Source organism: Poeciliopsis prolifica, unplaced genomic scaffold (assembly GCF_027474105.1).
Source record: "Poeciliopsis prolifica strain line A6 unplaced genomic scaffold, Auburn_PproV2 SCAFFOLD099, whole genome shotgun sequence".
In the NCBI taxonomy this organism is placed as follows: Eukaryota; Metazoa; Chordata; class Actinopteri; order Cyprinodontiformes; family Poeciliidae; genus Poeciliopsis; species Poeciliopsis prolifica.
In genome coordinates this window covers 1,163,120-1,172,500 of record NW_026562474.1, presented here as the reverse complement: position 1 = coordinate 1,172,500, position 9,381 = coordinate 1,163,120, and the positions used below count along the sequence as shown (strand labels likewise).

Genomic DNA, 9,381 nt, shown 5'->3' with positions numbered 1-9,381 from the left:
TGTGAATCCATCTGAGAGCCACAAGTGCAGTTTCTGCTGATCTTAAACCTGATTCAACACTTACTGAACATATTTTAGGTATGCGTTGGAATGTTCAAAATGATTGTTTGGGTTTTCACATTGACCTGAGGGACAAACCTGATACACGACATGGAATTTTGTCAGTAATAGCCTCTCTTTATGATCCATTGGGATTTCTTTCCCCACTCATTGTGAATTGAAAATGCATTTTACAAGATCTGTGCTGCAGAAGTATTGGGTGGGACGACCCTCTGCCTGAAGACTTACGTGTACGATGGGAGAAGTGGAAGTTTAGCCTTCAGGATGTGAAGAAATTTTTGATATCCAGATGTTATCATCCCGAAGTATTTGGAATGATTGTTAAATTAGAACTGCATCACTTCTCAGATGCTAGCAGCCGAGCATATGGTGCGTGTTCCTATCTCAGATTTGAGAATGGCAAGGGTGAAATACATTGTGTTTTGATCATGGCTAAAGCTAGAGTCGCTCCTTTGAAAATTACAACCATTCCTCGTCTCAAGCTTTCAGCTGCACTGGTTGCTGCAAGGTTGAGTGTTCTGTTAAAATCAGAACTTGACATGAAGATAGACGCTGAGACTCACAAGTAGTGTTGTCATATATTAATAATGAAGCCTGACGGTTTCAAGTATTTGTAGCAAATCGGGTTCAAATAATTAGAGAGAAAACCAATCCGAATCAATGGAATCATGTTGACACTACTGAAAACCCAGCAGATCATGCATCGAGAGGGTAAACTGGCTCTGAGATTTTAACAACCAATTGGCTAACAGGTCCTGAATGTTTGTGGGAAAAGAAAATTAACCAGGGGTTTAAATTTTATCCTGATCTTTTAGAGGGTGACCCAGAGGTTAAAGCTATTCAAACATTTGTGACAACAGCAAATGACACTGCAGATTTTTTGGAACGTTTCACTAGGTTTTCATCTTGGTCAAAATTGATTAAAGTTCTTTCCAGAATCAAAAGACTTGGATGCCACAACAAATGTTATTCAAACGTGGTGAGTGTTAAAGAACGTGAAGATGCTGTTAAATCAGTGGTGAAACTTGTACAAGATCAGGCTTTTGGCTCAGAGATGAGGTTGTTAAAAAGGGGAGACATCCTTCCACGTTCTAGCTCTTTGTTCAATTTGAATACTATTGTAAAAGATGGACTGCTGCGAGTTGGTGGACGATTAAAACATTCATCTCTTAGTGAAGATTTTAGATATCCACTGCTTTTGCCAAAACACAGCCATGTTACTCATCTTATTTTGTCTTACTGTCACAATCAAGTAGGTCATCAAGGCAGAGGTCCAACTCAAATGCAGCTCCAGGTTAATGGGTTTTGTATTATTGGCTGCAGCAGGTTTGTGGCTCAGATGATTCATAAATGTGTGCAGTGCAGGAAGATCAGACGTCCAGTGGAAGAACAGCTTATGGCTGAGCTTCCAAAAGAACGCTTGGAAGCATCTGCACCATTTACCTATTGTGGAATGGACTGTTTTGGTCCTTTTGTTGTTCAAAGAAATCATAAGGAATACAAAAGCTATGAGTTATTGTTCACCTGCCTTTTTTCGAGAGCTGTTCACATTGAAATGTTGGAGGATTTGTCCACAGATTCTTTTATTAATGGCCTGCGTTGTTTCATTAGTTTGAGAGGAGCCGTTCGCCAGATATATTGCAATCAGGGAAGAAATTTTGTAGCAGCCCAAAATGAGTTGAAGCAATTTGGTCCTAAATATCTGGAGTCTTTCCTTGCAGAAAACCAATGCGAGTTCATCTTTAATGCACCATCAGCAAGTCATGCTGGTTGTGTTTGGGAGCGTCAGATACGAATCATTCGAAATGTGTTAGCTTTTACTCTCTCACAAAATTTGGGAAAACTTGATGATGCTTCATTAAGAACTTTCTTTTATGAAGCCATGGCCATAATTAATAGTCGTCCTTTAAAACTAAAGGGAATGAATGACCCTGGTTCTCTTGAACCTTTAACTCCTAACCATCTGCTTCAAATGAAGTCTGAGTCTGCCTTGCCTCCTGTAGGGAAATTTGTGAGGGAGGATATCTATACCTCAAAACGTTGGCGCCGTGTGCCGTTTCTGGTTGAGCAGTTTTGGAGTCAGTGGAAGAGAGAATACCTCCAGAATATTTCCATCAGACAAAAATGGCATGTAGTTCGGCGCAATTTAAAAATAAATGATATTGTAATAGTAAAAGAGGATTTTCTCCCAAGAAATAGGTGGCAGTTGGGTCATGTTGTTGAAACAATTGTTGATAGTGATGGCTTGGTTCAAAAAGTAAAATTGAGAACAGGAGAACAAAGATCAGGTAGGAATATTATTTCTAATAGTTCAGTAATAGGAAGACCGGTGCAAAAATTGGTGGTGTTATTGGAAAATAATTTGTCAACTTAATGTACACAGACAGGCGTGGTTTTAAACAATCTGCATGATTTTAAGAAAATTTTGAAATAATGCATAATTTTAGTGATAGTTCATGCATTAATGGTGGGAGTGTAATGGATTGTAAATTATTGTAAAATGAAATGTCTCAATTATTTGTAGTTTATTTAAATGAATTTCTAATATACGACTGTTTCAGATTGTTTATGTATGTTTGTCTGTTTTGGTTTGCATTGTTGGTAATTTATTTGGTTTAATGATATTTTGTAATGTTTTGGGATTTTTTTTGGTTTAATACATACCTCACAGGCTGCCGTAGAGAAAGAGGTCACGGCCTATAAAACTGGGGAATTGCAGTGAACTGTCAAACGTTTGGACTAAATGGCGTTCCCCAGTAAAGGCAGTGAGGAACGTTTTTGTTTGTTGTTGTATTGTCGATTTGTGTTTTGTATTTAAATATTTGTATTTGTTTAGTTTTCACGGTGGTTGTGATGAAGTCAAGTGACCTGGTGACCTGATGATGATCCAGCAAAATCATCAAAGCAGAAATAAAGCCAATATCACCTGTCGAGACCGGCTGTTTTTGTCCAATCACCATTTTTTTTTATTCCACAATCTTTGAAAGGTAATTAGAATACTGAAAACATTTTTTGGGAAAAAAAAGTTTTTATTTTTGAGATATCATGTGTTCACTACAGTGGACATCGGAACGCCATGCATTTGAAATTGAACCTTGATGGCAACCAGTTTGTCCCAAAGAAAATATCTGAACATCAACATAACAATAAATTTCACATGGACAAAACTGTCCATCATCACACTAACATAAATATTAGTGTGACTATCATAGCAATTCCTGCACTTACTTGCTATGATACTTCAAAAAGCAATTGCCCTTCTTGGAAACACAAAGGAACACTTTGCACTTTGTACACATCACATATGTTTTGCTTGTGGAACCAGATTTGCGACACCTCGACGCATGTGCTTCGTCCACCATCTCTGGAAGATGGATGGCACCGGAGTGTCTCAGAGCTGCATTTGGCTGTGGTTTCCACTTTTGACGTGGAGGAGTGCAGTCATCTTCGCTGTCACTTCTGATTCCTGCTTGGGCCCGAGTAATTAACTCCTCACTAAGGAGCAGTTTGAAGTTAAGCAACTTCAGTGGTTTCTTCCCCAGAAACTGCCAGTCACTCTTATACTGAAGCCATGAGTTGGTGATTGCCAGGTCAAAAAAGTGGAAAACTGCATGCACTGTCCATTTCCGAGTGCGAGAAGCCATCCTGTAGAAGCTCAACATGCGGTCAACCAAGTCCACGCCACCCATGTTGGTGTTGTACTCAGCAATAGCCAGTGGACTTAACACCTGGACAAATCTTTTGTCTTTTTTGGACCATCTTCTGCATGTGTCCTGAGGTTCAATGCCATAGGCAGAGGATGCCATGAAAACTGGCTGGTTGTCCAACCATTTTATGACAGCAACTTCAGGAGGGCTTCGTCTGACAACCATCTCTGATTCACCTCTTCCTTTCTTTTTTAAGGTCTTATCCTCTATGATCTTACAGTCCTTTGGAACCCTGTTACTCACGAGTGTTCCAGTTCCTGTTAACCCTTTTGTCATCAGGGTATCAAGGAGGTTAATTGTTGTAAAGAACCTGTCAAAGAACAGGTGGGTTCTTTGGAACAGACTGCCAAATGAAGAACAGCCTGTTCTCCAATACCATTTCCTCCTGTAACTTGGAAGGTAGTCTTACCTTTGTAGAATACAAAGTCCAAGACCAGACCAGTTGGTGCAGCCAAGACAAACACCTTCAATCCAGTTGGATGTGGTTTGCCTGGTATGTACTGGCACACTGGGTATTGATCAGTAAATGGAACCATTTGTTCATCAATGCATAATGTTTCTATTCTAGGCAGACTCAAACATCCTTGCCTTATTTTGGTCAAGAGAGGCCTGATTCTCCACAAGAAATCACTTTTTTTTCATCATCTGAAACATCAAGGTCATTGACGATCTTGATGGAGTTTTCTAAGCTTGTAAAACCGATTTCTGGTCATGGATTCGGCCACAATTTGAACTCTGGTACATGGGCTGTCTTTGGATATCCAAGACAGCCCATGTAAATGGAATTCCCAAAGAATGAAGGTCTTCAGTTCTTCAGGAGTGGTATTTAATGTTGTTCCAGACACAAGGACTTAACGTTGATTTGTGCACAGGGTCATCACTTCAAACAGTCATCTATTGCTGAAAATAATCCATTGGGGTCCAGTTTTGGCCTGTCATGGCATCATTGCTCTGAATGATGAGATAATCACTGTGTTGGAATTGGAATCTTTAAAAAAAAAATAAAGGGAAAAAAAGAACAAAATTAAAATTAATTTTTAGAGAAAAAATGATTTTTTTTTTTTAGAATAGCCTACAAACTCAAGGTATACTTCGTATTCTGTCTCCACAAAGGACACCTATTGGACTGTCTTTCTGCATCTGACTCTGCTTGCCCTGCCTGAATTTCATCCTCAAAGCTCTCTGAATCAACTTCTTCTGCTTCTGCCAGAAACATTGAATCTTCCCCTTCTTCATCAGACAACTCAATGTTTAATATGCTGCTAAGAGACTTATTTAGACTATGCCAAAATAATTTTAAACCAATATTTGCACCAAAAAATGTATTATGCACTTACTTTTTGTCTTCCCATAAAATGTGGTTGAACTGATGGACGCCATTTTCTGAATGAGGAAAAGGAAGGTTCCAAAGCCCCACCCCCTCACATTTGGTATCATTGAAAAGCCCTAAATGTCCTCTGTAGATTCCAAAAGGAATTAATTCAGTAGCATAGAATGGATGGGAGATATTCAAGTTAAGAAATGTCCTCTACAGAGGACAAATTTGAACTACTGGTAGTCAAGAGGATATACACACCTACATAGATCTTTCACGATACCTTTTAGTCAAACATTTTTAAGAATAACCTATATGCCACATGCATGCTTAAATTTGAAATCTTGAAAGACCTCCCCACCTGAGTTTGAACTGGCAGTCTCTCTAGTCCAGGGGTGCTCATGTCCAGTCCTCGAGAGCTACCATCCTGCAACTATCAGATGCATCCCTGCTCCAACACACCTGAATCAAATGAATGACTCGTTATCAGACCTGTTCATAGCTGAGCCTGGTCTACTGGAGTAAGGCTGCAACTAAAAGTTGCAGGACGGTAGCTCTTGATGTCTGGACTTGAGCACCCCTGCTCTAGTCTATTTCCACCTCTGTCACAAGCTCCAGTAAACCGCTTCGAGAGTGTCTTTGCCGTATACTTGTGTGATTCTGTAGATGCATCATTTCTTTTAAGTCCCCTGAAATAACAAGCAAAGGTAGAAATTGTATTAGTGTTTCATTTTAGCATAATGTAACATTCATGAGATTTGCACCTCCCCCTTCCTGGGGCAAAAATGCTTGCAGAGATATGCCATGATCAAAATCCAAAAATTGAAGACTCAATTTTTAACCTAAAAGATTACCAGAAATAACAAACCAAAGGCATAAAAAAACCAAAATAAATTAATATATGTTTAAGAAAGAAAAGTGGAAAAAAGTTACTCTGACAATAAAAACTGATATTTACCATACAAAACATCCAAGATTCGCAGGTCCAAGAGCTCGTTTCCAATGTCGGCCAAAAAGGCTGAACTGGACTTCCAATTCATGGGACATGAGGAATCGCACAGTCATCTAAGGATGAAGTATAATGACAATAACAAGACAACATTTTGTTTTTGTTCATCAGTTTGTTATTATATCACTCTTATGTGCTTAATTTTACTAACATATTAATCTACCTTTTTCAAATCGTTATAAAGTGATCTTCACACGCTGATGCTCTTGAAGTCTGCAAAAATATAGATTTTATTAGTGCAGTTAATGTAACATTTAGATTTATCAAAAAAATTTAAGGCAAAACAGCCTTTGTATAGATTAACCACTGAAGTCTCATATTGTAAACACTGAACACTAATGCAATTATCTTCATTTCTTTGTCACTGTGACAGGACTAAGGCAGTAGTATTAATCTTAAGAGTAGTTTAGAAAATGTCAACTGTGGTGCTGTTGATGATGATTCTCTGTAAACAATAAAGCCTAAAACATTGTACATATAAAAGAATTAGAGCTACAATTACATATAAGTACATTTCAAATAACTGCTAGCTCAATATTACAAAAATATCAAAAAGAATTTCTTCATCTTTCAATATTTGTTTCAGGCTTGGCCACTGATGACTACTCCAGTCCAACACAACAGCGCCAGATTGAAATAAACTCTGACAGAACAAAACGCTTTAAAGTGTCACACAACAATTAAAAAATTTTTAAAAGTATGAACTACAATGCCTTCATCCTATTTACAAAAAGGCTTTTAGGCCCAATATACTGAAACCACAAGGGCCCCATATAGTGTTCCCATTTCTGTCCCATGCCCAGTTAGCCCACATTAATGCAGAATGGGGCCCATACATTTAGCCCAAATGAGCCAACAATGTGGGTCCCATTTAGGTTAACCTTATGAGCCTCATTGTGTTAGCCCAGATAAAACCCATGGCCACTTATCATTACTTATATAGCCCAAAGCTAAACGATTCAATGCAGTTTTATTAAAAAAAAACTATAATAATCTTGCATGGGTGGGTCCCAGTCAAACCAGCCTGAATTCATGCATGAGACCCACCCATGCATGCTGATTTGACTGTGAGAAAGATTATTAAAAGATTGAAAGCACAACAGTTAGTCTTTTTAAATCATACAAATGGTTTTATTGTGTCCAGACACTTTGAAACAACTTCTGCTAGCAACTTAAGATTCTTTAGTGAACCGATTTTATTCTGCCTATTTGGCACTCAAATGAACCAATGGCAGCTCAGCAAATAGAATGGCGGCACTATTTGAAAATGGTTTGAAATCGCTCTGCACTAAAATCTGCTTATTGTGTGTAGCTGCGTGTGTTAACAATATCAGAAAAATTATCACCCGAAAGAAAAGCAAAAATAACATTAAGTCTCTTTTGGGGTACTCCTGTCATCCCATCTGTTACGAGCAACAATTTTTTTAACAAGCGATTTAAAATCTCTCCCTAAAATTTGATACTAGGTAAAACAGAAGAAATGTACTTACAGATTCTTTCGCAGATCAGCCAACAGACAGACTCCGCGCCAACGGACTGATGAAGAGAACAGGCTTGATTTTTGAAACCACATATCCATCCGCAGGTCATTTGACGTTTTCCAAGAAACACAAGATAAATTTTTGAGAGTGCTTCATCGGTTTAACCAATGTAAAACTGATGTAGCAAAAGTTATCGATGTAAATAAATAAATATTGTAGTCCTCCTTATTGAAATGTGCTTTGGAACTATTTTCTTCAGTGGATGTGTAACATAGTTGAAATGGTTCAGTTTAAATTCTGCTAGTATGGGTTTTATGGTTGTCCTGTGATGAGTGTTTTTTTTTTGGCGCCCCCTACTGGTTGCCTATAAAAGGAGGAAGAACTGCAGATTCCACACAGTCTGTCAGAAACTCTACTGTGGTGGGTCATCGGGTCCAGTTCCTTTCTGAACAATAGTGGTGGTTGTGTTCTGAGACTAATGTGGAGTTTTGTTGCAGTACCCAGAGTTGGCGAACCAGTAGAGAGGCTTACTGTGTTTTTGTTATTGTTAACACTCATTACAGGTAGGCTAATTATATTATGTTAAATGTCAGAAATTTATGTTGTCGGTTGTGTTGTCGGTTATTTTTCAGTTAAGTTTGTCAGTGTGTTTATTATGTTGTCAGTTTGTTGTGTTTGCCTGTCTGTCAGTTTGTTTGTTCTCTGTTTCAGTTGGAAGTTACTGTTGGATAGTTAGTTAGTTAAATTTGACTGCTGCCTATGTTTATTTTCCTGATTTTATTGATTTATAAGAGAAGTATTGTATGAATTTTATTTGAAAGTTTTGATATTAATGAAAATCCACTATACGATCACCTGTTATAAAAATGCAATTGTAGTGATTATTGTAGGACACAGTCTGTCAGAAACTCTACTGTGTACCCAGAGTTGGCGAACCAGTAGAGAGGCTTACTGTGTTTTTGTTATTGTTAACACTCATTACAGAAATTTACCCAACTGGTCTCCGCTGTGTGCTGTGTATTGGGGAGGAAGTCACAGATGTGTAAAGTGCCACTTCAATTCACCAACCGTTATTGGCAACGTTGCCTCAGAGCAAACAATGAACGAAAAGGTTAAATTGCAACCGATTAAAAGATATAAATAAATCATTAACAGAAATGTTACGTTCTTTTTTTATTTTATTTATACTGATGATTTGGAAAATGTTTGCAAATATATGAAAAAAACAGATGCTCAAAATTTTACTCTTGTTAATGAGTTTTGTTTGAATTTATTTTCTAAACATTTTGTGATATTTTTCCACAATGGTTTGATCTGAACTATTTATCCAAATAAAAATGATATCCTGCTCCAAATAGGCTACAATAAACTCTATAGAGTTTATTGGGCCTAAAAGCCTTTTTGTAAATAGGATGAAGGCATTGTAGTTCATACTTAATTTTTTTTTTTAAATAGTTGTGTGACACTTTAAAGCGTTTTGTTCTGTCAGAGTTTATTTCAATCTGGCGCTGTTGTGTTGGACATCCAATTGATCAAAGAAAATAATAATAAAATAAACAAAAGTCCACTCTGAACCATGACCTTATTCTGAGTAGCAGAATATATATACATGACACACATTTAAAACAGATGATGTCAAAAAAATGTTTTAAGATATCCAGACTGGACTGTTCTAGCATAAAATAATAAAATTTTAAAGTGTGGTGTTGAAATAGATTTTTTAATTAGCACAATACTGCACAGGATAGCCTTGATGCAAATGTAATATACTATAGAAAGTTAAAGTACACTCTACGTGCACATACATTT

At 37.4% G+C, this 9,381-nt stretch overlaps 1 long non-coding RNA gene across 1 annotated transcript; it reads right to left on the bottom strand.

The window, feature by feature from the left end:
• Window positions 1-5,335: 5,335 nt before the first annotated feature.
• LOC129353953 (uncharacterized) lies at window positions 5,336-7,709 on the bottom strand. The gene is made up of 4 exons (XR_008605101.1): window positions 7,582-7,709; window positions 6,255-6,304; window positions 6,041-6,147; window positions 5,336-5,771 (listed from the first exon to the last, which is right to left on the bottom strand). It is a non-coding gene; the product is annotated as an uncharacterized LOC129353953 (long non-coding RNA).
• Window positions 7,710-9,381: the final 1,672 nt, after the last annotated feature.